Source organism: Paramormyrops kingsleyae, chromosome 1, assembly GCF_048594095.1.
Source record: "Paramormyrops kingsleyae isolate MSU_618 chromosome 1, PKINGS_0.4, whole genome shotgun sequence".
In the NCBI taxonomy this organism is placed as follows: domain Eukaryota; kingdom Metazoa; phylum Chordata; class Actinopteri; order Osteoglossiformes; family Mormyridae; genus Paramormyrops; species Paramormyrops kingsleyae.
The window spans coordinates 15,907,660-15,932,222 of record NC_132797.1 but is presented as its reverse complement, the minus strand read 5'-3'; the positions used below and the strand labels follow the sequence as shown (position 1 = coordinate 15,932,222).

Here is a 24,563-nt window from a genome sequence, read left to right as displayed (position 1 = left end):
AAGAGAGGGTGAACGAGCCACTGGTGGCTCACAGGAACATAGGGGTTTATTAATCAAAACTGAAGAACAACACAGACTGCAAGGGGTCAAAAGTAAAAGGGGATAAACCAAAACATACAGGTAGAAACACAAGCACGGGCACAAAGCATGAAACCAAAACCAAATACAAATCACAAGACACAGGAACTAGAAAAGTCATACAAATGAAACAAAATACGAAAACAGAGGAGGCAGGACAACGGGGGAAGACAGGATGGTCAGTGATACCTGCCGGCCAAATGGGGAGAAGACATAAGACTTGGACAAAACAGGTGCTGACCCTGACAGAATGCTCCTGAAAATCACATCTACCTGTCAAACTGTCCACAGCAGAGAATAAGACCTCAGAGTCTTATGTTATTCTGCAGATTTACACCGATCTGTAATGGCTAATTAATCAATCCCATCATAGGCCTCCCCATCTGCACATAGCAGCCATGCCGAGCACTTCAGACGTATGGTGCACCCCCTTGCTTTTTTATTTCTATGGACTTTACCAAGGGACACCACATGGCTGGGGGGGGGGGGGTAATATCTACCTGATTGCCCCATAGATGACAAAAAGCCAGAAGCCTGACTTGACAGAGGACCAGTTTGTGTTCCTGTGGGGTCACAGTGTGTACATTTTGGGTTTTTTTTCCCAGAATAGCCTCCCGCCCTGAGATGGAATGTAGGGTGTGAAGATACAGGCTGCCGATGCCACTGACCCTGGGCAGGGAATTCGGGGAGTCAGGGAATCTCTGTCACTATCATCTTTCCAGATGGAGTTTTGTGGAGCAGCTGGTGAGAGGGTCAGCTGGAAGGACATGCCTGTGACACTCCTCCCTCCCGTCCCGCACATCAGGCACACGCTTGCAGATCACATGATGGAAACGGCAGCCATAATCTGTCACGTGACAAATTGCGTGCCAATTCAGCCTCGTGGGGGGTTTTTTGGTTGGGGGTATAGGGGTTGCGCAAGTTCAGACTTTGGAACCGTGGCAGACTCTCCTGTCATGTTCTCGGGGGCTTAGTGCCTGGCTCGCAGCTCTGTTTGAGACCCAGTTCGCGGCGGGCAGCAGACACGTGCTGGCCAGGGCTGGAGGATCACGTCCCATAATGCATCGCCGCCCTTTAGATGTCACGCCTTCAGACGGGAGTCATCACTCAATAATCGGGCACAAATTCTGCCAAGCCTGATTAAGGGCAGGGATCGGGTTCTCTGCCGAACGACAAACTGACAAACCAGACGAGCGGTACCTCTTACATATTTCTGCTCAAATTTATCTCGACATGTAACACTTTCACACCCATCGCGAGCTATATCTGAGGCGCTAGAATTAGCTTTAGCTTTAGTTTTAGCCCGCTAGTTTTAGCGTTTTCATTTTTCCATGCTGACACCACACAGAAGAAGTGCAAAATGATGTCATCGCATTGAGGACCCTTAGCCTCTGCAGATTAAAAACAGGGACTGGACCCCGCAGTGGGTCCCTGCTGTGCCTCGGGTGTCTTTATAGCAGTTTTGTTTTGGAGCCCCGCTGACTGACACTGTATTAAATATCCCTGAAGTCGAGAAACAAAGTGTGTAATGTAGCTCTTAGCGAATGGAAGCCTTGCACTATTAATAGTGTTCCTGTGAGCTGGGCTGTATGCATATAGTGCAGATCTAAAGCAAACCCACTGTAGCACCAGAGAACCCAGGTTAAATGGGGTGACATCCACTGTGATAATGTAACACACCCATCTCCAAATGAATACTCATGTACAATCTATATGCAAATTGGCTGTATGAAAATCAGTGTATAATATATTTATGTTCACATGCAACGAGCTATCAAGGCAGATCAGTCTGGTTCCTAAATTAACAGGTAGGCTGCAGTGCTCACGGAAAGTCCTGTCGTTTACATAATTCTGTAAAAATGTTGTTGGTTTTATAACAAAAGACTATTAGCAAGCAATGTTTAATGTACACTCACCTAAAGGATTATTAGGAACACCATACTAATACGGTGTTTGACCCCCTTTCGCCTTCAGAACTGCCTTAATTCTACGTGCCATTGATTCAACAAGGTGCTGAAAGCATTCTTTAGAAATGTTGGCCCATATTGATAGGATAGCATCTTGCAGTTGATGGAGATTTGTGGGACGCACATCCAGGGCACGAAGCTCCTGTTCCACCACATCCCAAAGATGCTCTATTGGGTTGAGATCTGGTGACTGTGGGGGCCATTTTAGTACAGTGAACTCATTGTCATGTTCAAGAAACCAATTTGAAATGATTCGAGCTTTGTGACATGGTGCACTATCCTGCTGGAAGTAGCCATCAGAGGATGGGTACATGGTGGTCATAAAGGGATGGACATGGTCAGAAACAATGCTCAGGTAGGCCGTGGCATTTAAACGATGCCCAATTGGCACTAAGGGGCCTAAAGTGTGCCAAGAAAACATCCCCCACACCATTACACCACCACCACCAGCCTGCACAGTGGTAACAAGGCATGATGGATCCATGTTCTCATTTTGTTTATGCCAAATTCTGACTCTACCATTTGAATGTCTCAAGAGAAATCGAGACTCATCAGACCAGGCAACATTTTTCCAGTCTTCAACTGTCCAATTTTGGTGAGCTCGTGCAAATTGTAGCCTCTTTTTCCTATTTGTAGTGGAGATGAGTGGTACCCGGTGGGGTCTTCTGCTGTTGTATCCCATCCGCCTCAAGGTTGTGCGTGTTGTGGCTTCACAAATGCTTTGCTGCATACCTCGGTTGTAACAAGTGGTTATTTCAGTCAAAGTTGCTCTTCTATCAGCTTGAATCAGTCGGCCCATTCTCCTCTGACCTCTAGCATCAACAAGGCATTTTCGCCCACAGAACTGCCGCATACTGGATGTTTTTCCCTTTGCACACCATTCTTTGTAAACCCTAGAAATGGTTGTGCGTGAAAATCCCAGTAACTGAGCAGATTGTGAAATACTCAGACCGGCCCGTCTGGCACCAACAACCATGCCACGCTCAAAATTGCTTAAATCACCTTTCTTTCCCACTCTGACATTCAGTTTGGAGTTCAGGAGATTGTCTTGACCAGGACCACACCCCTAAATGCATTGAAGCAACTGCCATGTGATTGGTTGATTAGATAATTGCATTAATGAGAAATTGAACAGGTGTTCCTAATAATCCTTTAGGTGAGTGTATTTCCACATGCACTGCATCGACAAAAGTATTGGGACACACTTCTCAGTCGTTGAATTCAGGTATTTCGTTCAGACCCATTGCCACAATATAACATGAAGCACCCAGCCATGCAATCAAGTTTACAAATATTTTTGAAAGAATGGGATCTGCAGAGCTCAGTGAATTCAAGCCTGGTACCATCATAGGATGCAATAAGTCAGTTTGTGAAATTTCTTCCCTGCTGGATATTTCATGATTAACTGTAATTGGAACTACCTAGGAACAACAGAAACTACGTAATCAGAATCATTTTCATCCTTGTTGTTTAAATCACTCTTAGACAGGTTTCTGAAAAATTTATGAACTCCTTTTTGCTTTATAAATACCCCCAAAATCACATGGCTGGCACAGCACGCTATATGCACTTATATATGCTACATATATACGCTACATGCATGCTCTCCTAATAACAGAACACTTTTTACATTTCTTGTCATGCCATCCGGATCTTTTTTTGTATCTGTTCTTCTGACCAGCAATAATTTTTTTTTACTTAGTTTATCATTGTTTTTTGAGTTTGTAACTTTTTTAAGATCGCGGTTATATTCTGTTTCAGCGGCAGGCGATTTGCATAAACAATCGACAAAGAAGGTGTGTTTTGCCGAACGGAGCACGGAGTGCAGTAAAGGCGCAGGAAGCCAGAAGTTTGGGGGGAAACACGGAGTTTAATTAATGGACGCAGCAACACAAGGAGTAGCAACACTTGGGCTGACATAACAATGATTGGACTGGGGAAACAAACGGAAACGCGGACTAAATACAATGAAGTAATGACAACGATCGGGAACAGCTGGTAAACACGGGGAATCCACACAGGGTTAACGAGGGGGTGTGGCGCACAGGAGGAGCAGACGATCGGGGCATGACAGGACCCCCCCCACAAAGGAGAGCAGAGCGACAGGGGCCGAGGACACGACGGAATCTGGGGAGACAAAAAGAACAACATCAACACACCACGGGGAACAACACGGACACACAGAACTGGCACAAGGAAACTAACTCAGACAACAGATGACACACCACAGGGAACGCAGACACACACAGGGGCACCAAAAGAGGAAACATGGGACCCGGGGACACTACAGGTACAGAGGGACCATACCAGGGGGCACATCCACAGGAGGCACATAGGGACGAACAGGGGGCGTGGGCACAAACGGACGGGAAGGACACACAGGAGGCACAAAGGAACCAAAAGGGGACAAAGGCACAGAAGGACGAGGAGAAAACATGGGGGCCACAAAGGGACTAGAGGGCACTGAGGGATGAGGGGGAACCACAGGGGGCACAAAGGGACCAACCAAAGATGAAGGCACTGAGGGGAAACATGGAGGGCACGAAGGAACTCAAGGGGAACAACGGGGAAACAGGACGGGGAGTAAACACAGGGGCCAAGGTGTCCAAGAGCAGGGGGCAACAGGGAGCAGAGGGGACCTTCGGGGGATGGGAAGTAGGGCACGCTGGGGCAGCAGGCCTCTGCTGGGCCGGAACAGGGGCTGAGGGTCGCAAGGATGCAGGTAAAGGGGCTGGTGGAGGTGGCAAGGAGGAAGCCGTAGGGAGAGCCGCGGGCGAGGGACCCGCAGGCCGTCAAGGGGACGCCGGCGGTCGGGCCGTGGCCGGCGGACAAGGTGCCCTGGGCGAGGCTGGGGCCAATCGCCTAGCCGGAGCCTGGGAAAGGAAGGGGGACTCCGGGTGCCCCCTCCCTTTCCAGGAGACAACCCGGCCGTGAACTGCTGCGATGGGGTGCCGGCGGTAGGGGTGACCCCCTGGAGGGGTCCATGGGCAAGGTCAGGGTGATCCCCAAGGAGTCCCACTCCAACTCCCCCTCCGACTCCATTGTGGAGGAAGGAACGGGGGTCAGGTCATCAGGGACCACCTCAGGGACTGAGACCGAGGGAGCAGGGACCGGGGAGACTGAGGCCTCGTGGGTCGGCGCGTTGGCCGCCGGGGCTGGGGAGCCTGGACCCTCATGGGGCGGCGTGTCGGCCACCGGGACTGGAGTCAACGGGTGTGGCGTGGGCGGAGCCAAGGCTGGGACCTCGGTCGTGGGTGGAGCCAGGGCCGAGACGTTGGGCGTGGGCGGAGCAGCTGCGGGCGTAGCCTGTGCCTCGGGCGGCGCAACTGCGAGCGGAGCCTGGACCTCGGGCGGTGCAGCTGCAGGCGGAGCCGGGACCAGCTCCTCAGAAGGGGGTGCCAGAGCAGGAGCCACAGGACTTGGAACCGCGGGGGACACTGCAGGGGCCGCTGGTGCCGCGGGGGACACTGCAGGGGCTGCTGGAGCCGCGGGGAGCTGAGTGGGGAGCTCAGGAGTCGCGGGGAGCTGAGCGGGGAGCTCAGGAGTCATGGGGAGCTGTGGGGGCTGCACAGGGGACTGGGCAGCGGCAGCAGGGGCCTCGGACGCTGCAGGAGCCGCAGGAGTCATGGGGACCTGAGCGGGGAGCACAGTAGCCTCGAGGAACATAGGAGTCACGGGGAGCTTAGTGGGGAGCTCAGGAGTCATGGGGAGCTGAGCGGGGAGCTCAGGAGTCACGGGGAGCTGAGCGGGGGTCACAGGGAGCACAGAAGTCACAGGGGGCTGAGCGGGGAGCTCAGGAGTCACGGGGAGCTGAGCGGGGGTCACGGGGAGCACAGAAGTCACAGGGGGCTGAGCGGGGAGCTCAGGAGTCACGGGGAGCTCAGGAGTCACGGGGAACTGAGCGGGGAGCTCAGGAGTCACGGGGACCTCTCGGGGCTGCACAGGGGGCTGAAACTCTATTGGTTTACCTGCATATAAAGTAAAACCAAATTATACATTTTTGCATCCTCCTGAGACCCAAGGAAAAAAGTGTCCTTCAATTTTAGGTTATTTGTCTTTGGAGGAAATAAGACATCTTACAATTTAGATTTTTTCTAATTTTTTTGTATTTTTAATTTCACAGCATGTCCTCTTTAGTGTACAACAGGAATAAATAAGTTTCCTTACATCAATGAAAAGACATGCAAAAACAACTTGTCCACTATAATGGACATAAATGAATGGGTGGGGTCTCAGAATGATATTAATCTAATTGTGAGTGGCTGATGCAAATGGCCTGTGATGTAATTAATTTGTGTAGAAATACAGGTGTGTAATCAGTCTAAATCTGTTTACATAATATGTGTATTTTAGCAAACAACTTGCGAAGTGTTACATATATGCAAGTGTGTAATCCCCATTTCCTTCTTCTAGAAGGTATAAATAAACTGAAAACTATATTGGAATTGATAAAATGTTAAGCTGTATTATAAGCTGTATGAGTCATTTTCAGTTAAACCTGTACCTGAGCAACTAATAGGTGAAGTATGCCTATGTATAAATCCGATATCATTAATCTTTTTTCCTTGCAGTTTATCCAGTACTGGCTGAGCATGAATGCAGTCAGGCCAAAGACGTGCAGAGCAGAGGCAGAGGAGGAGCCCGTAACACATGTACACACACAAACTTGGAGTTTAGTTGTTGTAGAGTTTATACCTGTAGCTTCATGCGCTTATAAATCGTCAGGTGTTAAATTGATAATTGGGGGAGGCCTAACATATGAAAACGAAGTCAAGGGAAAATCTTAAGTGCTTCCGCTAGTGATGGTCTGTCTTAGTCAGCAGAGCTTTCCAGGTTGTAAAAGGAGCTGGATTCAGAATCCGCATTACTGTGAGAAGCGCTCTGGTCTGGAGGGTGAACGCGAGTTGTGCACTTGATCAATCTGTCATCATGCCCAAAATGACTCCAAATATGCCACAAAATAAGTACATTAGTCATGAATTCCATTCTGCTGCGTGACAGATATCGCCTTCCATCTTGTGTTTTCTTCAACACAGAAACGTCGCATGGTGACAGGATCATCAAGCACAATGTGAACGGAGACCAGCGAGGGAATAAGGAAGGGGGCAATCATGCTTGGGTATGGGACACGGCAACCCGGCCAAGTGTGAGTACACCCTTAGGGATGGGGTATGAAAGAATCAGCTTATTTGGAGGTGGGGTTCACATCCATTTTAGCAAGAGAGAGACATGAACACATGCTAATCTGACTCTCACTGTCTGTTGGGCTGAAGCCAAACTGCATTTTATACATGAAGAGGTGATTTAGGAACCAGAACAATGATTCTGAATAGTAGATATCTATTAATATAAAAGAAAACCTCACAACTGATATCATCATTGGGTCTTATCAGCACCTGTGTGATTATATCTCTGTCTTAAAACTTCCTTTATTCCATCTACTGTGCTTTTACCTGAGTGAAAGCAGTTCAGTTTGAAAGTTGCATCTTCTCCTTGTTTTGTGCTTGAGCATTTTTGTAGCAGCAACCCAAAAACAGTTGTATTACTTTAATATGGGCTCATGGGAGTTTTATTTACACAAAAATGTTCTGAGGGCCGAACAAAAGATGATTGACTCAGAGAGATAACCATTCAGATCTTGGTCAGATCAGACCAACCAATCAGATGTCTTGGTCTCACCTCCTGTAGTTGCTTGGACCCACCTCCTCTTCAATCTGATTGATTATTTCTCTAAATCAATCATTTTTGTTCTATCCTCAAAACATTTTTGTGTAAGTAAAACTCCCATGGGCTTAATATGGACAGAGGTAAGTTGTCCCAAATGTCACTGTCCAGTTCACCAACACTGCTGCTGGTGTTGAACCATGTGGTGTGACAGTTATATGTGTCGAAAGGGAGTGTACTGAGTAGTTCCACCTCACACCATTGTACACTGTACCAGTCAACACTCATCAGGTGACATAGGCGGCCGTCTAGGGCACCATCATCTGAGGGGGTGAAGACTCAGTGAAGCCTACCTACTGTATAGAGCTAGACATGCACTTTGACGGGCACTGAGTACACATATTGGTGAGTTTTACCCAGGTTCTCTGGATGCCAGTTTGAAACCATTCCCATGATCTGTGATCTTATTCATTTCAATCCATTCCCATGATCTGTGATCTTATTAATTTCAATCCATTCCCATGATCTGTGATCTTATTAATTTCAATCCATTCCCATGATCTGTGATCTTATTCATTTCAATCCATTCCCATGATCTTTGAACTTATTCATTTCAATCCATTCCTATGATCTGTGAACTTATTCATTTCAATCCATTCCCATGTTTGACCTTAATGGATCACATTTGCATTTGTTTTGTGAACCAGCTTTTTGCTTTATTTCTGTCTATATCACACTGGCCCCAAGCCTGATCCTGAAAAGGAAAATTAAAATATCATGGATAAGCTGCCAGTCAGATCCCCGGGTCACACGGTTCAGTTCGGCAATCAGAGTTGTTATATTGTAATTTGATGCATTGTGTTGAGTTACTAGGAAGCATTTTAATCGGGGCGGGCTCAATTAGCAGGTATTCCAGGCTGACATCTGATGTTTCAGATGTGTCTGTTGCCTGTGGCATCTCTGGCGTGCATAGCGGAGACAATATCAGCTTTCTATGTTTTGTTGTAGCTCTCATTGTTGTTATACCCTTGAAACGAGTGGAGGTCTTTTAGCCCTCAAAGCCACAGCAGACTGACCCTCTACGTCTTACTGCAACCCAGTCATTTTACTGATTTTGTACAGTTTGGAACAAAAGACTAGTTTTTGCACATGGATTTGCAGAAAGACCCAATGAGGCAGACACTATTATAGGATCGTATTAACTAATTTTTCATTATGTAATTATGGTCTTTCTGTCCTGTGCTGTGTTGAATTGTGCTTGGCAACTGTTATAAAAGAAACTGACAGGGCATATCATTAAAATGTGTTCATAAAGGTGTGTGTATGAGAGATTAAATAAACATGCTGTAAAAGCATTCTTTTACTTATTATTTTCTGTAGAAGGGAGAGACTAGACGTGTCATGTTACCAAATATTTGTGGGGTGAAACGTGTAAAACGTCAAGCAGTGAAATAAAATACGAAAAAAATGTGAATAATCAAATTACTGTACTCCCTCCCTGGAAAGCTGAACATGTGCTGATGTTTATCACCAAAAGGAGGCATAGGACAGCAGGTGTAAAGAAAAATGAATGACTTAAAAAATGAATATTCAGTCAAAAGCCTCGCAATGGATTGTAGTGCAAATAATGGCCAGTAAATAACTAAATAAACCACAAAAAGGAAGGTGGCCAATAGAAAAAAAACCCTGGGGTTAATGTGAGCGCAACACTGCTGCCGGTCACACTTCGTATCAGCCAGTTGACCCTTTTTAAATTCATGTGTGGCCAGCAGTTTAGTCATCCGGCTTTCGTCACCCGAAGGGTTTATTGGCTTGGAGCTGGTGATCAGTCACCAAATAAATACAATTGCTCAGGTACACCCATATCCCCCCTGGCCTCAGTTTAGAGACCTGCACTACCGCGGGACCCGCGGGACCCAACGCACCGAGTGCGGCGCGGGACAAGATTTGATGGGTGAATGCGGGTGCGGGCGGTAAGGTCCTCATGTATGTGCGGGTTGCGGGAGAATAGAATTAATCGCGGGACTCCCGCAAAATGGAATTATCTTAAAATTCATTTATTAAAAACAAATACTCTATTATTTATCTACTGCACAAAAGCAACAAGAACGACTAAATTAAAATAATAACAATTTACAGGCGAATCGTCTACAGAAACTACAATTGCCGCTCAGTGAGTGCCGGGGGACGTAACCGGACACCCCAAGAAGGAATCAGCCTGGTGCTTGGAAGGGATGGCATGTTGAATGTTCTGAAAAGCTCCTCGTTCGTGTCCATGTTCATCATTCCATTTAATTAAACTCAAATAAAACGAAACATATTTGTTTATTTTCCGTTTCTTTTTTTATATATACTCAAAAGCGAAGCAAGTGAAACAAATAAAGAATAGTAAAAATAAAACTACTGATATATGTTTACCTGCGGGATTTTGCGGGCGGGAGCGGGACAAAACTTCAATACTGCGGGCGGGAGCGGGAGAAAATAATATATATTTTTTGCGGGCGGGAGCGGGACAGAATCTTGCGGGAGCGGGCAGGAGCGGAACTGAAAAATCCGTCCCGCGCAGATCTCTACCTCAGTTCATTCTCCTGCCACCTCTGGAACTTCAGGCAGGACGATATGGAGCCTAAGCTTTGGTGTCAGGGGTCCTCTTCATTCAGACAACACCCTCAGTGGGCCTTGGGTTCTGCTATAGTTCTTGCAAAGTATGGCTCTTGAAAAGCACTATATAAATTAAACATAGTATTATAATAATAATAAATAAATGGTTGTTGTTATTATTATCCATCCATCCATCTTCTGTAACTGCTTGTCCTATTCAGTGTTGTCTGGAGTCCATCCTGGAGGCTATGGGAGCAAAGCAGGGAACAACCCAGGATGGGGTGCCAACCCATCACAGGGCACATGCACGGGCAATACGGTAGCTCCAATTAACCTCCGCATGTTTTTTTGTGTGAGGGGGACGCTGGAGTACTCAGAGGAAACCCCACGCCAGCACATGGAGCTGTGGTGAAGACTCAAACCTTGGTCCCAGAGGTGTGAGGCAACAGTTTGAGGCAACCACTGCCCCACCGTGCCACCCCCAAATTATCATAATTATTATTATCACTAATAATAATCATATTATTATTATTAATAATAATAATAATCCCGTTAGCGTAGTATCGCCGGTGCTCTTTCTCAGCCCCAGACGTTGCTCTCTTGCTGCTGTTCATCAGATCAGGGCAATTTACCCATTGTAGTGGAGATGAAAGAGGTCAGATCACATTTCAGGTTTTATCTTTCTAGCTACGGTCTTACAGAAAAGCTAGGCTCTGCGGCTGCAGGGTGGGGCCCTGCCCGCGTCTGACTCATAAGGGCCCAAGCCAGACTCTTCAAAGGTTCTCCTTTGTGTTTATGTCACACAGGAGGGACCGTGCGGCGTCGCAAGCATGTGCGGTCGGCTCTGTTATGATTCTGGCTGGTCCTGCTTACATCTGAGGTTATAAGTCGATGTTCATGCTAATTACCGCATTCCGGGCGTGCTTCTCCACATTCCGGCCTGCTGGAATTATGGGTTCAAATGCGGGAGCTTCTTTTTTTGGAGCAGGGAATTTCTTTAAGATGTGGGGGGTTGTCATTTGTGTTGTCTCTAAGTATCTGGTGTCATATGCAAGTCATTGCTTGGGGGGGGGGGACTTATAAGTGTGAACAAAACATATTACATCACAGCTGCACTGCATTTGTCCCTAAACAAAAAGGTGCTTCCCCTCTGGCTGGTGAAGGGAACAATGACCAGCACTGGGGATCCATATCAGATGACTCCTGGGAGAGGAAGGCACCCCCCCCCCCCCACCCCTGTGCACATGTCCTCTATGCTGTCGCACTGAAATTTGCTAGTAAAGAAGGCAGATCAGGAATGACCCTTTCTGGCTGCCAGCTTTGTCTGCTCCAGTCTGTGTGTGCTGGGTTATGTTAGATGGGGGATGTAAGCGCTGTTGCAAAACGACATACCCCTTACGACCTGACGAGGTCCCCAGGCTGCTCCTGCCAAACAGTGACACCCCTCCAGCTGTATATAAAGTGCCAGCAAATTCAGTATTAACAGAAGAATCTGCGTTAGTATATTAAGGTTAATGATTTGTCAGAGCAAATAGATACAAGCTCAGGAGTATGGCTGAAAAGTTATTTACTTGCACTGAGCTTCAAGTCCCTGGAGCAGCTGGGAGTTAAGGGTGTCACTCAAGGGCCCAACTGTAACATCTCTCTGCCAACAGTGGGGTTTGAACTGGCGACCTTCTGAATCATAGGCATAGCAGCCCACAGGGGTGCCACTAGAGATCATAGAATCTCCTTAAATCCCCTCCCACCTTTACATTCCCCTTGGTGTCCGAATCCACTAAGCTACACACGCCAGTTGAACATCCAGCCCAGGACTGGGGGTCCCAGGGGACTGCTGTAAAGGGAAGAGGGTGCACTTTCGACTGAGCATTTTTATTTATTATTAATATTATTATTTTATAAGGGAACAGCTTTCCCGCTTGCTCTGTACCTTAGCAGACACCCACTGAGAGGTGCCATCCTTGACTGTGCTGACTTCAGTTCACATGGAACGTGGCTCCTGGGACCATTTGCAGTTCTGTGTGACTGTGATTGATGCAACTGCGTGACTCCGATTGGTGCGACTGCATGACTGCGATTGATGCAACTGCGTGACTCCGATTGGTGCGACTGCATGACTGTAATTGATGTAACTGCGATTGATGCAGCTGCGTGACTTTGATTGGTGCGACTGCATGACTGTGTTTGATGTAACTGCGATTGATGCAACTGCATGACTTAGATTGGTGTGACTGCATGACTGCGCTTGATACAACTGCGTGACTGCGATTGATGTGACTGCATGACTGCGATTGATGCAACTGCGTGACTGCGATTGATACAACTGCGTGACTTTGATTGGTGCGACTGCGTGACTGCGATTGGTGTGACTGCGTGACTGCGATGAGTGCAGCATCCATGGCTGGAATTGGCATTCAAGGAAACGGACCTGAGTGATGACGATCTTGGCCAGTAACTTCTATACCAGGTTTGTGTGCCTTATGTACAGTAGAAGGTATTCTCCCATCTTAAGCATTTTTGTATCGTGTTTGCTATGTCTGCCTGCAGAGATACTCTGTAATAATGTGTACTTGGTGTGGGACATGGTCCTGGATGATTGATGAGATGTAACGGTGCAGAGAAGTCTCTCCGTGTGAAGGTGGCGTGTATGAGGAGTGGTTTAGACATTCGGTAATGGGAGCGCCTGCCCCAGGCTATGTATAGCATTGCTGTGTCGTGCTTGTCAGTCATCTGGTGCCATGTGCTACCTTCAGTAACATGCTTCCCTGGTGCACACGGCTCACATGTATGGAAACAGAGCACATTTACAACACGGGTCTGGGGCTGAGCTCAGAATAAGCTGGTCATTCTGATTTTATCATAGTTTTTTGTAGTATTGATATAGCAGCACATAAAGCAAAATTGGAATGATAGAGAGAAGATTAGCATGGCCCAGCTAATCGATTGAGACCATTTTGAAACAATTCCTTGAAACACTTCTTCCCCTGGGAGGGCGGGCCATCTCCGCGCCGGTCAATCGCGAAGGGCCAGTCTCATGGCTTGGCCAATTGGTCGAGACCATTCTGAAAGGAATGCAAGGAAGACGTGCTAATTTGCACAGCTATCCATGGGCTAAGCCTTGCTGATTCGAGCCTCGGCAGAATAGCCACATGCCCGTGGGCCCTTAGCCTTAACCCCAGCCTGGTTGAGCCCACGCTGGACCCACCAAAGCTTACTCTCACCTGTACATGTCTCATGGAGATCAAGATGGGCTGCAAAAAAAAGTGTTGCAAACAACACCTGTAAAGTACCTGTACTTGTGCAAATGGCAAATTAAGGCTTATTATTATTAATAAATTGCACATGAACCCTTTGGGTTACCTGATGTTAATAACATAAATGCATATGTATAAATGTTGAATCTGTTAAACAGCAGGTTGGAGTTGTTGATCTTGTAGGCAAATTGGTTGAAATACATCTCTGTATGCACAAGACCATCAGTGGATTCAGTATTCAACTTCCAGTATGTAGTAAGCCTGACCCTCCTGCTCTCAGAAACTCATCTTGAACAGTCTCCATATCCAATTCAAGTCTAGACTGGTCTTCACACCTTAAATTGCTCCCCTGAAATGAATGTAACTATGCCTCTATTATACCTGAAGTAGCAGCACTTTAAAGCGGGGGAAAGTTCAATATGATTCCAAGAGCTTGTGAGCGACACAAACCCTAAAAACTGAAATATAACTGGATTGCTCTGGGTTGGGGGCCAAATGTGAGATGTTTTCATAATGCCAAAAATCTGTAGCAGCACATATGACCTGTATGGCAAATGCAGTGTTCCATCTACATTACGGCCCAATCCTCCTGCGAAATATTGCTTGGATAGAACACTGGATCTGCTGGAAGACTGTAAGGTAATATTTAGTTCTGCTCTTACTTCATGTAAATAGTGCCCCCTATGGAATTTAAGACCATTGCATCCATTTATATCTTTTTTTACATTGTTGCTAATCCAGTGCAGGATCGCAGCAACTCACCTGGAAATCCTCCCACAGGGAAGCACAGTTTATAACATCTATAATATGCGCCTTGACGTCAAGGGAAATGCAAAGATGAGGCTAGTCAGCCATGGAACGCTGATGTTTTCACTGCCTGTGAATTTGCCTGCTTCCTGTCTTGTTTGTAATTGAAGCACTGCCTGTAGGCAGTGTCAGGTCAACACGGCCCGGAGATTAACAATATTTCATGCTGGCTGACTTAATTTATTTTTCCTTTTATTTAAAGTGTATGGTGCACTTCCCTGCCTGGCCATGCAATGAATTCCAAGTGTCTCTCCTGTTAGCACATTAGAACTATCCAAGAACTATTAAAATGTATTTATATGTTATTAGATTCTTATTGTCTTAGCCCAAGGAGACTATATCTAAATGGATTTATTCTGATTTCTATTTATTTTAGTTGTTTAAAAAGAATTTTGATCTTTAATCTATGCTTGAATCAAGCTGTTAGATAACAGGAAAGGAGTAACCTGTTAGGACAAAGACACAGGCTTCCAAGATGGGTTATTGAATTGTTTCTCATCTAAACTGCCTTATATAAAATCTGCATGTGCTCACATACATACAAACACACACACACACACACACACACACACAAACACACAGTACTATAAGTACTTAGGAAGTCAATTAATTTTTTTAAATCTCTGTTAAAGTGTGTCAGCTTAGTCATTTTCTCTTAAAGTCACTCCAGTGTTTGCAGCAACCATCCAATGTAATCAAGTATTTCTTGGCTTGACCACTAGTAACTGATTAAGTCAACTGTTGATTAAGTTTAACTAAAATACAGAATGACTAGTGTGTCCTGGGGAGACGTTTGTGAACTGAAGCGATGGTCTTCTAGCCATCCAACACGATAACAGGATATCAGAAAGTTTTTGGAGAACAAGGAATTCAGATTTTTTGTTACATTATTGTTCATTTTTGTGTATTATAATCTAAAATTGTGTTTTTTTCTGACAGTTATGTGTTTGCGTGTGTGTATGTGGTTTCTGTCCAATGATGTAAGAAGACGTGAGAAACATACAGGCTACAGGTTGGACGGTTTCCATCTGTGTCCTTTATCAGATCATCAGCCTCCTACACTGTGGTTTCCATAGTTGCCTGATGGCACTGATAGGTTACCATTCAAAATTTAGATTTACCTTATCACCAAATCTAGACTTTTACCAGGGGACCTCTGATGTGAAGGGAAGGTGTGAGTCAAGCTGGGCTTCCTTCTTAATGGTGTGCAGCATTGTTCTTTATTCATTAGCTACTGCTGCACTTTTAGAAAAGTAGTATGAAGACCCTGCAGCTCTGACATTCTGCTGCACTGTTAAAACAAGCAAGAGCTCTTTGTGCTACTCTTAGCCTGTGATGCTGCAGACCTGGTTTTGCAGCACAGTACTAACCCTTACCTGCATGGTGACAGGGAGTTTGATGTTTTGCATTTTTAAAGACATGAGCCTGATTAAAAGTGTTTTGTACTGATGTATGGCAAACCTGCCATTGTGTGTGTGTGTAAGAGAGAGAGAGAGAGACTCATAACCTACCCCTAATAAGGCACCTAGCCCCCTCCACCACCACCTACTGTACCCATCCCTAAGAATGCACCCCCCCCCCATTTGGTCAATTTGACTTCAGGTACAATTTAATGCAGGTGGTTTCTGTGCCTGTGCAGTGTACACAAGGGTGCACTTAGAAATTCTGGGTCCCCTCAGGGGTGTTGTTAGGCCTATTTTAGGGGGGGGGGGCTTTAGCCCTCCTAAAATGTTTTTAGCCCTCCCCCAAAATAAATGTCCATTTCTTAGCTTAAGTCATGAATAGCTTTTTACATCATGAATAATAATATTGTATATAGTACATACTGTAATCTACGGAGCTCCTAAGAGGTCAGGGTGGGAAAATATTTTTTGAAATAGTTTTGCATTCCCTCACAATACTTTTGTGTCTATGAAAATACGGTGGTGTCTTAATGGTTAGGGAAGCACACTTGTAATTGAAAGATTGCTGGTTTAAATCCCGGCCTGACCAGCAAGGCATCACTGAGGTACCCTGGGCAAGGTACTGCCCCCAAGCACTACTCCCCAGGCGCTGAATTAGCTACCCCCTGTCACGATGTCACATATGGGTTAAATGCAGAGGACACATTTGTTGTCAACACTGATCACCTAATTCTTGAGATCCCTCGCAATAGTTTTGCAATCCCACTACACTATTTGTGGCAACCCAATGGCAAGCATAAACCTAATAATACAGACTTGTCCTGTAAAGCATTAAACTATGGGGGGCAATGTACACCATGTAACTTTAATGTCATGTATTTTATACATATTTATGCACTGTATCCTTCTAACAACACTGATTTCAAACAAAACAGCTAGCTTATTGAAGGTGCACACACAGACATTGAAACATATTACAAACATTGAAAGATGGGTGACATGGTGGTGCAGTGGTTAGCACTGTTGCCTCACACTTCTGGGACCTGGGTTCAAGTCTCCACCTGGGTTACATGTGTGTGGAGTTTGCATGTTCTTCCCGTGTTGTTGTGGGGTTTCCTCCAGGTACTCCAGTTTCCCCCCACAGTCCAAAAACATGCTGAGGCTAATTGGTGTTACTAAATTGCCCATAGGTGTGCATGTGTGAGTGTGCCCTGTGATGGCCTGGCCCTCTGTCCAGCATTTTTCCCTGCCTCATGCCCATTGCTTCCAGGATAGGCTCTGGACCTCCTGTGACCCAGTAGGATAAGTGGGTTGGATGATGGATGGACAGACATTGAAAGATAATACAGCCAGAAAACTGCATATAAAGTTAACTTTACTGGTGTGTTGGACTTAAGGTTTAAACTCAAACCCATTGCTGGCCATTCTGCCTTCTCCCCTCTCTGCCTTAGTTGCTAGTCTTCCCTAATGTGTTTTACTTGTTCCCCAGACCACTGCACAGGGGTTGTGGGTTTGAGGCTGGCACATTCCAGTCTTGCATGTTCTGGATTTTGTTTGACTTTTGTTCCCCAGTGTTTGTAGTTTTGGGTTTCCTAGTGTTTTCTGTCAGTTCTCCCATCCATGGTCCACCCTCCCTGTGTTACGATTTGTTTTTTTGTGCTTGTATTTGTTATCAGTCATCCCTTGGTTTTCCAGATTTCTTTACGGGCGAATTTTAATGAACATCTGAGCATTTGTGTGTGCACTTCACGTTCAACAGCCCAGCTGTCTTGCTTAAAGTCACTGGCGGAGAATGGACACAGTGGAATTAATAAATACTTATAAAACACATAATATTAAAGTTTCATGGTGTGCATTGCCCCCTGTAGTTGAATGCTTAAAGTACACTTCACTGAATGTGTCTGAATAGTTTAAGTTTATACTTATTAGTCCATTAATTCTATCTTTTGTACTTTACACGAACACAGTACAGTTATTATTCGAAAAGTATTGCGAGAGAACGCAAAATGTTTTTAAAAAATATTTTGCCACCCTGACCTCTTAGGCGTAGCTGCGTAGCAAATCAAACGTAACTTTGCTTCTTCAAATTCACACTGACGGCTATGTTTAGGACCCGGAAGAAGGGGTTGCACTAAAGCTGCATTTCAATTGGTTATCGAAATGCGTAGTGCTTTAGTATTCGGGTACCAGTTGCAGCGGCGGGACTTTTGAAGAGAAGTGCAAAAGGCGAACGAAGGTATATCTTGACGTAACTTTTTAGCCAAAGCGGGAAATTTCTGAAAATTTACAAAACTTGATAATGTGAAAATGAAAACTATATTTTTAAGTATCCAATACAGTAACGTTATACTGAACACATCTGGCCAACAATAGGCGCTTCTCGTGTTACCTTAGGATGTCTAATAATATACTTTGAAAAATAAAATAACCCAGATTTTATCGAAATAACCTGAATCATTATAATCATGATTTTAATTCATAATTTTATCTGTACATGACTGAAAGGATTACACTTTTAAAAACATTTGCATGAAGCGCAACGATCACAGTTTCCGTGGTGAGTTTTACCGTTGAATTTTACCTCCCGCCTCTTTCACTGAATTTAAAATCGCGTCTCGCGCGCTGTAGTTTGCGGCGCGTTTTTTCATTGGTGGTAAGATTGAGTTTGGCCCAACTGCGTTCCTTTGTCATTGTAAATTAGAAAAAACATACATTTTCCATCAATATTTATCTAAATTAACTCACTGTAAAATATGTCTACTGGGTTTAGCTGAGCCCCCATAATTTTCAAATCCTAGATTCGCCCCTGGCCCCCCTAACAAAGTGTCACCATCGGTCCATTTTCTTCCCAATTTTACATATTCAAGGGCATCTGTCAAGTGCTGGTCCCCCAGAATCTGCCATGATATCCATACCCCACCGACAGCCCTGCCTGTACTGTACGTTTCATACCTTTTAAGAAAACGATTCTGGAGTATGCTTGCGGTGTACAAATGTCAATAGAATAACCTTAGAATGCACCCGCTGTATTTATATAATTTAGCATAAAACGGGGTAGCACTATAGCCTTGCATCCCCAGGCACGGGAGGTTTGAATCCCCAGCTCTCTGTGTGCAGTCTGTTCGTGATCTCTGACGTGCTCCATGTAGATACTGGTGCTTTGACTTCTTTTCTTTGTGCTTTGCTGTTCAGGCTGTCCCCTTTTTAGTTCACTCGGGATAGGCTCACAGTGGTCCTCTACAGGATGATGGATGTATTGTTGGAAAGCCTAAATGCTTCCAATTAAAGCACTGTGATCCATAATAAATGGTCGCAATTAATATGGAACCTGTCGCTGAAACAGTTTTATAGGCAATATAACACAGATGTCATGATCATGGGTAAAATGTGGCTTCAGAATACTAATAAGAAGATCATTTAAGTAATGAAAATCTGCACCGTTCACAGCTGAGATCTGCTCATTTTAATCCATTTTAATCCAGGTATTGCATTATTATCATATCCATGCAGTTGCTTCAAAAAACCACTAGGTGGAACTTTGGTCCATATTTTCACACCCGATTTGCGTGTGTTGCCTGTTTTGCTAGGCCCTGCGTCATTACAGGGTTAGAGGCCACCTTGCAGGAATATTCACTGCTTCTACAGTCAGTTTGACATAAAGCCACCTTTCACCTTTGTGACACAGCACACAGGATAACATGTTTACAGTGTCTTCTCTTTATTTGTTCCTGAGTGTTGTCACTGGCTGGATGGTTTCTGCGGGTGAAAACTGCCGTCATCCGCAGGGCTGTATCACCATATTGACCAGGAATTGGCCTAGCCCTTCATTTATTTCAATCTCATCTGCATTTTCTTCTCTTTTATTTTTGATCTTGGCAGAGCTGTGAACAACACTTTACATATTCTGAACAGCAAATGTCTGCATTGGTCAGGTGTCTGTCCATTAACCCACCTGACTGTGTCTTCTGCTTAGGCTTGGGAGGCAGGGGTATTCCTACAGATTTTGAACCCAAAACCAGACACCCCCCCCCCTCCCATTGGAAGGCCAGGAACCCAAAACAGGCAACAGAGTTCCCAAAGCCGGGGCACTCCCTAGATAGAAGGCCAGTCTTTTGCAGGGCATGCACACTTACACACGTGCACAATACTACAGTTTAGAGATGCTTATAAGATTATTACAAAAGCCAGTTTTCCAAAACTCACTCAGATGCGTTATCGAGAAAATTTCTTTGCACTTTGAGAATTTTGGTTATTTTAACAAGAGATATTTGTTGGATTGCTGAGTGAGTTTTGCTTCCCAATACTGTGACAATACTGTTTCATCTCAAAAACAAGAAGAAATGGACTGAGTGGGTTTTGGAAATTTTCTCATCAGTAGCATGTTTGGATTGCGAGAAGAGAGCAGAGTACCCAGGGAAACCTAAGTGCCGTAGGGGGAACATGCAACTTTCACACATTCCCATGCTGGGAGCATGGCCCAGTTTTTAAGCCTGCTTTTTACTTGCATTTCTCTTATCTTCTGGGAACTATACAAAAGAGCCAAATCTATCTCACAATACCATTACAACATTACAACTTTAATAAACATTGCAGCTGTACTTTATACTCTTTACCAATGTGAAAATCTTTATACCCTCCTAACAAATAAAATTATTGGATGGATACTGTAAGTTGTGTAGACAAGTGGCGGTTCTGAGGCTTGGGCTCGGTGCCAGCAATCAGAAGGTCGCTGGTTTGAACCCTGTGAATGCCAGGAGTGATCCTACTCTGTTGGGCATTTGAGCAAGGCCCTTAACCTGCAATTGCCTTGTCCTGGGTATGATGTTAATCTACATTCAGCCCTGCAAGGAGGTCTTCCAACTTACAGGGAAATTTGGGGGTTGGTGGCAGGACTGGCACTCTAGTCACTGGGAAAAAAGTTCACACTAGTCCAAATGGACTAGTTTGGTGCTGAGGTATCACCTGCCACATGGCTGCACTCAGGTTCTCATCCCTGTGGTGTTTTGTCGTGTGGTGGGCAGCAATGTGCTGTCAGTATATGCTCCTCACCTACCACTGTAAGCTGCATTTTATGTTCCCCTCTGCTGGGGCTATTGGCATTTTTATCTTTACGTGACTACCATGTCTTTGATGGATGCTCTGATTCTGCCCTAATGCTGTGACATATGTGTTAAACCTTAAGCTTATTTGAAGGTCCATTCTTAGGAGAATCAAGGGCTTGAGGAAACATGATTAGGGAAAAAATAGCAGTTAGCTTTTCACTTAGTGGCCGGAACACAGGTTGGTGAGTCATGCAAAATTCCAATGAGTCAAAAACATGACATTAGCCAGCAATGGGAAAAAGTGTTGTTGAATGTTACTGATTTCTTGGTGAAGGTGAGATGAATGACCATTGGAAGAATTCAGCCGTCATCTTGGTGATGGTGCAGATTTATGTTGGACTTATTTCCGTCACTGGCAAATCATACCACAGAAGCATTCCAAACAGAGCCTGGCAATTACAGTTTATTGTTCCTCTGTCCCTCAATGTCACTTAAAATGGTAGTCTGCTTTTTTTGCAATTCTGTCTCTACAAAACAAAAGTGAGGGCATTAATAGTATTTCGTTTGGGTTTTTTGTTTTTGGTTATTCATAAATTATTTAGTTTCTGTATGGCAGCCTACTTTATTGTTAAGTGTCTGATGATAATAATTATAGCCATTAAACATTGATAACCTAACTGAAATTCATTGCGTGTAGTGAGTGAATAATTTGTTGAAGCCTGACATCATCTTGCACTTGCCCTGTTACCATGATAATGTATGCAAACACTTGTCATGCTGGTATATTCCTTCAAGGCAAATGGCAAACAATAGCTATGAAAGTTGGGCAATGAGTAAGCAGTGAGGTTTGTGACCTCTTTTCATTCACACTGATTTTACCTGCATAAATGACCTTAAAACATTCTGAACCATAATAGCTTCTACGTTAAACTTTAAACCTTTTTTCAGCATTAAGTTTCACCAAAGCAAGAGTGTCATTATTATGGAATACAGGAATAAGCATTATGTTGGGAGTTGAAGTCATGATCATGTCAGTGGGAAACCTGTGCCTCTTATGGGACCTGGTGGTTTGCGTTTTGCCTGTGGAAATTCAGATGCTTTATGTTTGCTCAGCATCAGTTACTCTGTCTCCTCCCTTCACCAGGGATTCACCCAAATTGTCAGCATTTCCTATTGCGCATTGAAAACCCTCCCCTCTACGAGCCTGATAGATGGAGGGCACCGCAGCATCCGAGAGCCAAAAACCCTCAGTTCAGCTTGTTTCACATTTGTTCATTTGCTGCCACAGAAAATTAAGTTTCTCTTTTTTAATACCTAAAACTCCAACACCCACATGCCAACCCAACTGTGTGATTGACGTGTGGTGATCAAAGAGCACCAATCAGGAAGTGAAGTGACATATCTTTAGCTGCTGCAGACAGAAATTTTATGTGTCACCCCCCTCTCCCTACCCAAGTAGCAAGGGGGCTTACGGTGTAGGTATGGGGCGGAAGAAAAAGGGAATCTGTGAGTCTGCTTTCTGCCACACTTGGGGGTGGGGGCTGCCTGCATCTTACCTCCAAGTGTCCTCTTTGGAATCCCCTATTTGATGATTATTCATGTACATTGGTGTTTGTGAGATTCAGGTGATCCTCGGTCACATGATGTCCTTTATCCCACTGAGGAAAGGTACGTTTAAAATAGGTCTTTTGAACGTCTTGTCAGACATTGAAAAGATGTCCCCTGAGGAGCCAGAATGAAAGTTTTTATGACGTCTATTTCTGATGGGTCCTACATCTGTCTTGCATGTCCACAGACGTCCCACAAAACCTAGACAGACGTTCAAATATTGAACTGCTTATTTACATCCAAGAGAGGTTATAATCAGACCTCCAAATACTGAACCTGGTTTACACATTGTGCAGACATTCAGATGTGGTCCTGGACTGGCAGACACAATATCAATATAATCTACACGTTTGGCAGATATCTCATTTGCTAGGCTGTTTGGGTGGTTTGTTCTGCGATGAAATGGCTATTGCCCTAAACAAGCAGGGTGGTCGACATTTTACAACCGATAGCATAAAGGGATCGATTGGGTCGGGTGAGGGATACCATCGGCCACAAAAATAGCATTGTGATTTTAGTAAATATCTAGCATTACCAAATGACAAGCATCTCCCACTAAACATGTTCCCATCACCACATACACTTTATGGACAAAAGTATTGGGATATACCTCTTAATCACTGAACTCAGGTGTCTCATTCAGACCCATTGCCAAAAGTACAAAATCAAGCACCTAGCAATGCAGTCTGGTTTACAAACATTTATGAAAGAGTTGTTCGTTCTGAAGAGCTCAGTGGACTTAAGTGTGGTACTATCGTAGGATGGCACCTTTGCGATAAGTCAATTCATGAAATTTCTTCCCTGCTAGATATTCCATGGTCAACTGTAACTGGTATTGCAAAGTGGAAGCATTTAGGAACCAAAGAGACTCAGGCATGAAGTGGCAGACCACGTAAAATAGTAGAGTGGGGTCACCAATTGCTGAGGTGCATAATGCATGAAAGTTGCCAACTCTCTGTTGACTCAATAATTGCAGTATTCCAAACTGCCTCTACATTAACCCCAGCAGGATAACTATGCACCGGAAGCTTCATGGAATGAGCTTCCATGGCCAAGTAGCTGCATGGCTACCACACATCACCAAGTGCAATGCCAAGCATCAGATGGACTGGTGTAAAGCACGCCTTCATTGGACTCTGGAGCAGTGAAAACGTGTTCTGTGAACTGAATCACACTTCTCTATCTGGCAGTCTAATGGACAAGTTTGGCAGATGCCAGGAGAACATTACCTACATGAGTGCATTGTGCTAACGGTAAAGTTTGGTGGAGGGAAATAATGGTATGGGGTTGTTTTTCAGGGGTTGGGCTAGACCCCTTTGTTCTAGTGAAGGGAACTTTTAATGCTCCAGCATGCCAAGACATTTTGGACAATTCTGTGCTTCCAATTTTGTGGGAAAAGTTCAGGGAAGATCCTTTTCTGTTTTAGCATGACTGTGCCCCAGTGCGCAAGCAAGGTCCATAAGGACATGGTTGGGTGAGTCTGGTATGGAAGAACTTGACTAGCCCACACAGAGTCCTGACCTCAACCCCATCGAATACCTTTGAGATGAACTTGAACGGAAATTGCAAGCCAGGCCTTCACATTTTAATATCAGTGCCTGACCTCACAAATGCCTTCCCAGACGAGTGGCAGCTGTTATAGCTGGAAAGGGTGAGGGGGGGGAGACCAACTCCATATTCATCCATGTGGGTTTAGAATGGGATGTCATAATAGTTCTTGTAGGTATAATGACAAAATGCCCCAAAATATTTGTCTATGTTGTGCATGTTTAGCTGTTGCTAAAAACAGCTGCAGCTGTTTGGAGGTTTTCCTAAGAACTCTAAAAAAATATCTAAATGGATTTAGCAAAACTCAGTGATTCAGCAGTCTGCTGTTTTTTTTTCCCATGCAGTAAAGCCAGGAGCCAAAATTCAAGTGTGTATACACACACACAGTCATCCTCAGTGAAACCAGCTGAAATTGCCCAACAGACTCATGCCAGGCTAGCAAGGCTGAGCTCTGAAATTCTAATAATGAGTCATTTTCCATAGAAGCTTACTTTTTCTATGTTTTGCCTAATCATCTATATTGTGTCGTTTTCACTTTTAGGGTATCTAGCACTTAAATCATCAGTAACTCAAGTGTCTGAAGTGAATAGC

General features: G+C 44.7%; 1 long non-coding RNA gene across 3 annotated transcripts in view; it reads left to right on the top strand.

The window, feature by feature from the left end:
* The first annotated feature begins 17,873 nt into the window (after positions 1-17,873).
* The window catches only part of LOC111851325 (uncharacterized), a 55,118-nt gene continuing 48,428 nt past the window's right edge, over positions 17,874-24,563 (top strand). For all 3 annotated transcript variants that reach the window (XR_011989763.1, XR_011989764.1, XR_011989765.1), the window contains exon 1: positions 17,874-18,010. This is a non-coding gene — a long non-coding RNA (uncharacterized lncRNA). The remainder of the gene's footprint in view (positions 18,011-24,563) is intronic.